We start from the raw sequence: 9,137 nt of genomic DNA on the forward strand, positions 1-9,137 counted from the left end.
TTCTTAAGTCCCATTTCCATTGCCTGGACATGTCAGCGGAAGACCCGCAGTACAGTGCAGCAAGAATTTTAGTGGCTTGCTGCATCCTCCATAAATTGGCCATTACAAAGTGATTGATCCTTCCAAGCATAGAATGTAAAGAGGGGGAAGGTGCTGGAGACCAATCTCCTGCTCATGATGAAGAATCCCAAGAGAGAGAGAGGACATGGGCCTTGGCAACATGCTGCCAGCAGCTCAAGCCATCAGGGAGCAGATTATCATCAATGTCTTCCAATAAAGCCCTCCACCTGCATGACATAATAAAGCCCTTCATGATCCCTTGCCTTGTTCTCAGGTAGTCATGGTGATAAGAGACAGCAGTAGAAATGGGCACAATGAAAGGGAAAGATGGTAATAAACATGCATATTTCAGGCAATTTGGTGCCTTTGTGTACTTTTTCCAGGGAGATGCCTTGCTCTTAGATTCAGCTAATCTATAATACCTGTAATATCCTCTCTGTCCGAGGACAGTTACAAACAGTAATCACTATATAAGAGGGATAACAGGAGATCTCCCTGGAAAAAGTAAATAAACACACCAAATTGCCTGAATTGTGCATGTTTATTACCATCTTTCCCTTTCATTGTGCCCACTTCTATTGCTATCTCTTATCACCATGACTACCTTGTGCCAAATGCTCACAAATCGTCCTAACTTCTTACTCCTACATGATGCTACTGCAGTATCAGGAGGTTGTGAGGTTTGTGACTGGGACTGTACCGTAGTAGCCCTCAAGGACTGACATGGCATTTGACTCAATGAAGCTGATGTCCATCATGGACCTACTTCTGATGTCATGTCATTTATGAGTTCAATTTCTACTGGGTCCAGCCCAGAAGCTCCCTCATGTTCTGGCTTTGGAGGGGGCTGCCTTGATGCAGGTGCAACATCACTGCTATGATAAGTAGTGGCACTTGAACCCATTCCCTGCAGCGCACTAGTGCTGGGCATGGGCTCAGTTCAGATTATGGCCTGTGTGAAAGCAGGTCAAATAGTCCCTATTAAGTTCTGAAACCCTTAGCTCGGATGCTGTTCAGGTTATCTAAGGAAACTGTCATTGCTGCCATTATGAAAGTTACGACTGCCCTTAGAGCCTCTTCCTAATGTCTTAAGGCTGATTGATCTCCTAGACTACCACAATCACCAGGCTGTTCCTTATCATGCCATACCTCCTGCTTTGCATTGCAGTTGCGGGTTGTGGACTATTCCAACTTTTCCACCATTTGCATTAACATAGCGCCTTTCATGGCCTCAGGATATTTCAAAGTGTTTCATAGCCAATGACGTTCTTTTGAAGTGGCATCAAAGTTCCAGAAACAGCAATGAGATAATGACGAGGTAGTTTGTTTTAGCGATGTTCGTTGGGGGATAAATTTTGGCCAGGACATTGTGAGAACTCCTCCGCTCTTTGATTAGTGCCATGGGATCTTTTACATCCACCTGAGAGGGCCGATGAGGTCCCAGTTTAATGTCTCATCGGAAAAACGGCACCTCCGACTCTGCAGCACTCCCTCAGTACTGCACTGAAGTATCAGCTTCTGTTATGTGCTCAAGCCTCTGGAGTGGGGCTTGAACCCACAACCTTCTGACTCCGAGGTGAGTGTGCTACCACTGAGCGAAGGCTGACATCTGTTATCGAGGAAGAGACTGCCTCCACTACCTGCACATGAGACCTATACTCCTAAATTTAAAGATGGGCCCCTGAGACCTTGGTCCTTGAGCTCTTCAGCCAAGGGCAACACTTTCTGCCCATGAGAAAAAAAATATTGAGAACAAGCCCAAACCAGAGCAACCGTCTCTAAAGAGAAAAGGTGGGGACCCTTCATTTACATTTTGACCAAGCCTTTGAGATGTTGATAGAGGTGCTATGTCTGTCCTTTATTTTCTGTTTTTATTTCAGTTTTTTTTTTCTCTGTAGGGTTTGAACTGTTGAGATGACTACCCAAAAACCCACACTTTCTCCCCCTGAAATTCGATTCCTGTTGATTCTGATTCTGAAGAACAGAAAACATCTGGTGGCCCCAGATGCCCAGTGAAGAAAAAGAAGGCAATATACTGAGAATGCAAGCACTCGGGTTTATTTTCCGAGTGTTTCAGGCACCGCATCAAGTTCCTGCGACAAGTTGTTTTAAAGTAGTCGCTAACCTGTTTATTTGGTGTTTGCCCCAAAAGTGTTTTCACCAAAAGATTGTGGATAAAAAAAAAGATGTTTTTCATTTTTTTTATGAGTTCCACCAGACTTTTATATCTTCCTTTCTCATTTCTGAATAGTCCCAATAAATCCTGTTAAAAAAAATCCAGGAAATTTTTGTTTCCAAAATAATATGGAGCACGGGCAGCCACCAAACTCAGTGACAGGTGCTGTTGCCTAAAGTACATGTATTCCAATTTGCCTATAGGTGGCAGTGCGAGACTTACATTGGGGTTATCTGTCTTACATGCAACAGTATTACTGGGACATACTGCTAGTAATGGAAAATAGACATTAGTTGTAAACTTTTTTTATTCTGCTTGTGTTCTTTTTTAATGATTTTTCACATTAGCAACTAATGCTAATTAACAGTGCTACAGAAACAAGAAACTACTGAAAGCAGTCAAGTCACTGAACAATGGAAGGTTTTCCCACTTTTTGCATTTGGTGTTAGAGTTGAGCATTCCCGGGTCAAGTATAGAAGAAAGCTCTGTCTACACCAAGAGTGTTCAACCTGTGGCCACCAGCCTCAGGTGTGGTCTCCAGCCCTCGAAGCCTAGGTAAATTCAGTCCAATGTAGATTTATATTTCGTAAATGTTGTTTTGTCTTGTTTGAATTTTTTGTGCCTGGAAGTTTGGAAAGAGCTGTTTTATTTTTAGCTCTGTTGCCTCATTGGGGGATATCAGAACTGAGGCGATTTCATGAACACAGTTATGACTAAAGGGACTTTTACCTCCTTCTATCTTAAATAGCTTACTTCTACTTCTGTAACGTTGCCCACCTCTACCCTAACCTCACCCCCATTGCCTCTGAAACCCTTCTCCACACTTTTGTTACTTCCATATTCGACCTCTCCAATAATGGCCTCTCAAGTCCTACCTTATATAAACTCCCAACTCCAAAACTCCACCACCTGCATCTTGTCCCACACCATATTACCATGGCGGCGGGGGGGGTCGATTGGGCGCGTGGGTAACGCGCCCGGTGAAATCAGTCTGCTCTGCACGCAATCGCAGGCTAATTGGATCCACTTACTTGTTCTTCCGGGTTCCTCGCTGCTGAGCTGTGCGGCGGGCAGACTGCGCATGCGCAGTAAGGTCTGTCAGCTGGAAGAGCCCTAATTAAAGGGGCAGTCCTCCACTGACTGATGCTGCAGGAAATAGGAAAAATTACAGCATGGAGCAGCCCAGGGGGAAGGCTGCTCCCAGGTTTAATGATGCCTCACTCCAGGTATCAATACATGGGGTGAGGAGGAGGGGGAGGACAGAGATCTTCCCCCCAGCGGGCGGGAGGAAGCGACCTGCCTCTGCCACAAAGAAGGCCTGGCTCGAGGTGGCAGAGGAGGTCACCTGAACCACCAACATATCGCCCACCTGCATACAGTGCAGGAGGCGCTGCAATGACCTCAGTAGGTCAGCCAAAGTGAGTACACTTACTCATTCCCCTACACTCCGTCTGCCACATCACCGCCCCCACCCCACATCTCCTTCTGCACAGCCAACACTACTCTGTCACATCACCCCTCACACCCACTCAAACCTCATCCCCATCTTACCTACACTTACCCACATCGCCAGTACTCATCCCACCACTACCACTCAACCCAATCCTCATACAATCTCATGGCTCTATCTCATACTCACCCTCTCATGCATCTCTTTTACGGTCAGCCTCACTCAACCTGCCACTACCTGTGCTGCAGCCACAGGGCATGCATCATATATGTGCAGTAGGAAGCGTAAGGCAAACGTGTCGTGAGCATGAAGGGGATGCACAAGGGTGTTTGAGGGTTTGTCATGGTTTTTACTTATATTTGATTTCTGATCAACTCACATTACATATTATATTGGCACCACTACTGCCACGCCTTTGCGAATCTTGTCTGGTCTGATGCCACCCATTGTGTCACTGCAGAGTGGGTGTAGGTGTATTTGCAGGGCTCTTTTGTGCAGACGACTGAGAGACGTCGGCGATGTCCTCGGTGGCACCCTGAAAAGATGTGGAGGAGAAGTTGTTGAGGGCAGTGGTGACTTTGACAGCGACAGGTAAGAAGATGGTGCTCAGGCCAGCCGGGAGCAACTCGGCATGAAGGAGGCTGCAGATGTCCACGACTACATGTCGAGTGACTCTGAGCCTCCGTGTGCACTGCTGCTCAGAGAGGTCCAGGAAGTTGAGCCTCGGTCTGTGGACCCTGTGGCGAGGGTAGTGCCCGCTGTGACACATCTCTCTCTGCGGTAGCCCTCCCTCCTGCTGTGCAGGTAGATGTGTCACAGCACTGTGTTGTGGATCTCCACGTGTCAGAGGTGGATGGCGAGGCTGGTGAGGCTGGTGATGCTGTTTTCCCTCCGAGGAGGTCATGACTGCAGCTACGGCAGCCCCCATCTGGAAGATGTACATCTGAGGGGGTCCGCAAGGTAGGTAAATGTGTCTGGACACCGGGGTAAGTGTGCAAGTTGGTGAATTTTGTTGTTAGGAGCAGGGTGGTGGAGGCCAAACTTTGTCCAAAGTGACAGAGTGGCCTCCTGCAATGAGTGAGGATCTCTCCCCACCACCTGTCAAATGGACCTTTGCAGCTGTCACAGGCTGATGGCTGCAACACGTCCATTTGAACTGGGAGTGTTTCCCCCAGTATGGGAAACAGTCCCAGTCAGTTGCAAAATCCGATCCCTGCTAAAATAACAGGTCAATCAGGTCTGTAAACAACCTGAAGTACCTGTTCAAGTACTTTAAGTGGCACCCCGCCAGCTTTAATTGCCAGTGGGAGTCGGGCTCCCGACCCGCCCCGGGAATCCCCGATTTTCGCAGCTCCCCTGCCACGAACGCACCCGATCGCAGGTGCGAAAATCGAGCCCTAAGTCTTCCTTTCCCTTTATGCCTGTCCTTAACAACCTCCATTAATTCTGTTCATTCATTAAATTTTACTTGATAATATTGAACAGAACTATACTAATAATCAGTTTTACGGGCTTTATATGAAAGAAACAAAGGCCCGAAAGTTCCTCAAATGGCATAACCGACAAGTTACGTCACAATTTATGCCAAAATTTACGCCAATCTTGCCATCTGCAAATTACTCCAAAATTAGCTGAGCATCATTAGCCTATGCTGGAACATAAAAACCAGCATAAAACAAGCAGAGATCCGTACAAAAAATCAGGGCCTGTGGAAAGTGTGGAATTTACGCCATATTCCTTCCTTTACGTATGAAAATTACAGCAAATCGTACTTTATGCACATTAGGCACAGCATGTTTAAGAAAATGCAATTGTGGAAGTTATTCAATTTCTAATATAACTCATTCTGATGCTGTAAAAACAGATTCAAAGATGCAGAAAATACAGTGAGGAGAAATGTTAAAAATTGCCATAAAACATCAGAAATATGATTTTGGGTCCTGCTGCTCCTAAAATTTTAGGTGTAAATTTAGGCCCGTTCTGAAATGCAGGAAACTCGCATTCTCTGGTTGTTTGCCTGGGGGGAGGTGCAGCCGTAATGAGCAGCAGAGGGTTTTGGCAGAGATTTCACTGAATCGGTGCAAAAGATTGAGAAGATTTGAGCATAGCGTAAAAATAGGTGTAAGTCATTTACACCCGAATTTCCTCGATCTTTTATGCTGAAAATCAGCATTATGCGATAATGTTTCGGCACAAGTTTTCGGAAAAGTCTGGGCCAAAGTGATTACTTTGAAAACCAGCAAGATCCTGCAGGACTCAGAGGGTTAGTGAGCCGGCCAAAAATGGTCCTGGTTACATTATTTTACTGCAGTTTGTATGCCAATCACTAGAGGGCAGCAACGCTCCGTGTCGATCTCTGTTATAGTATATCCCACAAAAGTTTATTGTCAGGAACACAGCAACACAGGGGAGAGAAAGAGAGATTGACCAATGTAGATAGGGATAAGAGATGAGAGAGAGAATAGGTAAAGACACAGAGTGACAGACTGAAAGATAAAGAGACATGAGAGATAGCAAGAGAGAGAAATAGGAAGAGACATAGAGGGACAGAGACTAGCAGACAGAGAGAAATTGAAAGACAGCGATATAGAGAGACAGCCAGACTCTGAGACTAAGAAGTAAGGAGAGACAGACGGATTGGGAAAAATAGAGATAATGGGAGAGACACACAGAAAGAAACAGAGGGACAGAAAGATAGAAAGGGATAGAGATACAGAGAGAAAAGAAAGAAAGAAAAACTTGCATTTATATAGTGTTTTTCAGGACCTCTGGATGTCTCAAAGCGCTTTACAGCCAATGAAGTATTTTTGAAGTGTAGTCACTGTTGTAATGTAGGAAACACGGCAGCCAATTTGCGCACAGCAAGCTCCCACAAACATCAATTTGATAATGACCAGATAATCTGTTTTAGTGATGTTGGTTGAGGGATAAGTATTAGCCAGAACATTGGGGATAACTCCCCTGCTCTTCTTCGAAATAATGCCGTGGGATCTTTTATGTCCACCTGAGAGGGCAGACGGGGTCTCGGTTTAATGCCTCATCTGAAAGACGGCACCTCCAACAATGTAGCACTCCCTCAGTACTGCACTAGAGTGTCAGCCTAGATTTAGTGCTCAAGTCTCTGGAGTGGGACTTAAACCCACAACCTTCTGACTCAGGGGTAAGAGTGGTACCAACTGAGCCACAGCTGACACAAGAGAGATTGTGAGGCAGAGACACAGAGAAAGACATGAGAGAGAGAGTACAAGGGTCAGAGATGGAGAGAGACAGGTGGATAGATAGATAGGCAGACAGAGATAGAGAGACAGGGAACCAGAGAGAGAGAGATAGGCATGCTGTTGAAGAGGGATATAGACGGAGCCATGGGAAAGAGAAAACAAGGGAGATATAGAGTAAAACAAAGTGAGTGAAATGGATGGAGAAACAGAAGAAGATAAAGAGACAGATGGAGAAAGTCAGAGAGAGAGATAGATAGAGTGAGGTCCAGCAACAGACAGAACAGAGACATATATGCAGTTAAAGAGATACAGAAAGAGCAAGATAGAGAGACAGATGGGGCTCGATTTTAGGGTCGGGTTACCTGCGGGTTTCCAGCGGGGGGGCCCCGAAAATCCCGATCTCCGATCACGTGACCGGATTCAGACGAAATCCCGGCCACTTCCGGGTACCGCGCTGACGTGCGGGGCTGCGCGCGCAAGCCCCGCTGGTGGGAATCCCGCAGGCAATTAAAGCCAGCGGGGTTCCACTTGAGAGCACTTAACTTGCTCGTTGTGGTCAGTTAATGAGCTGAAGCAGCTGTCAAAAGAGGAAGTGTGGGATTTTACGGTCAAAGCAGTCAGTTTCCCACACTGGGGGAAACAGGACCCTTCAAACCAGGCGTGTTGCAGCCAGCAGCCTGTGCCAGGTGCCAAGGTGCGCTCCACGGGGGAGCGCCCTCACCCACGCAGGAGGCCACCGCGTCACATAGGGCAACCCCTGCCCTCCACCAACCCCCGCCAAGCCAGAGGACAGACCGACACGAAACCGCAGCCCCAGTCCGAGGACCCACCCACCTACCCTGCACAACCCCTCACACCAACACCTGCCAGATGGGTGGTGCGTTGACATCGTCGGAGGACGAACAGGATGACCAGCCCCAGCAGCCTCACAGTCCACGCCGTCCGCCTCGGAGAGGTGGGGCCCCCCAACACGGTGCTGCGGCACACCCACCTGCACAGCAGGAGGGAGGGCAACCGCAGAGAGAGATGCGTCGCAGGAGGCACTACCCTCCGCACAGGGTGTACAGAGCGAGGCTCAGCTTCATGGACCTCTCCGAGGAGCAGTGCATACGGAGGCTCAGAGTCAATCGCCAGGTAGTCGCCGACATCTGCAGCCTCCTTAACGACGAGCTGCTCCCTGATGGACCAAGCAGCATCTTCTTACCTGTCGCCGTCAAAGTCACCACTGCCCTCAACTTCTTCGCATCCGGTTCCTTCCAGGGTGCCACCGGGGACATCACCGGGGTCTGTCAGTCCTCTGCACACAAGTGCATAAGGCAGGTCACCGATGGGTTGTTCCGCAGGGCCTCCCACTACATCAACTTCGCCATGGACGAGCGCAGCCAGATGGAGAGGGCGGTTGGATTCCATGCCATGGCCGGCTTCCCACGGGTGCAGGGTGTAATCGACTGCACCCACATCGCAATACGGGCACCTCCGCATGAGCCAGGGCTGTTCATCAACAGGAAGGGGTATCACTCCATGAACGCCCAGCTCATCTGTGACCACCGCCAGAGATTCCTACACGTGTGCGCCAGATACCCCGGCAGCTGCCACGATGCCTTCGTCCTCAGGGAGTCCGCCGTCCCGCCCATCCTGCAGGCACCCAACGCCGGCAACGGCTGGCTCCTCGGCGACAAGGGGTATCCCCTCCACACGTGGCTCATGACACCTCTGAGGAACCCCATCACCGAGCCGGAGCGTCGGTACAATGACAGCCACACTGCTACCAGGTCTACAATTGAGCAGACCATAGGGCTTCTCAAGATGCGCTTCAGGTGCCTTGATCGTTCTGGGGGAGCGCTCCAATACACACCATTCAGAGTGGGACGAATCATAGTTGTCTGCTGTGCCCTGCACAACATGGCCCAACAGAGAGGGGTGCCGCTGGAGGAGGCCCCATCCACACCCGCCACCCACATTGAGGAAGGCGAGGGCGAGGAGGAGGAGGAGGAGGAGGAGGAGGAGGCGGAGGCGGAGGAGGAGGAGGAGGACGCGCCCGAGGATGTTGGACGACCCATGCGCCGAGCCGCGACTCACCGGGATGGTCGCCGGGCCAGGGACGCACTCATACGTCAACGGTTCTCCTAGAGTCAGACACTGCGAGGCGCTCGCATCTCCTCACCTGCACATGCGAGCGGCCATACCAGCCCCCTCCACTGAAGAGTGCTGCCAGTAATCCTGCACCCACAGC

The sequence above is a fragment of the Heptranchias perlo genome, chromosome 3, assembly GCF_035084215.1.
Source record: "Heptranchias perlo isolate sHepPer1 chromosome 3, sHepPer1.hap1, whole genome shotgun sequence".
Taxonomy (NCBI): Eukaryota; Metazoa; Chordata; class Chondrichthyes; order Hexanchiformes; family Hexanchidae; genus Heptranchias; species Heptranchias perlo.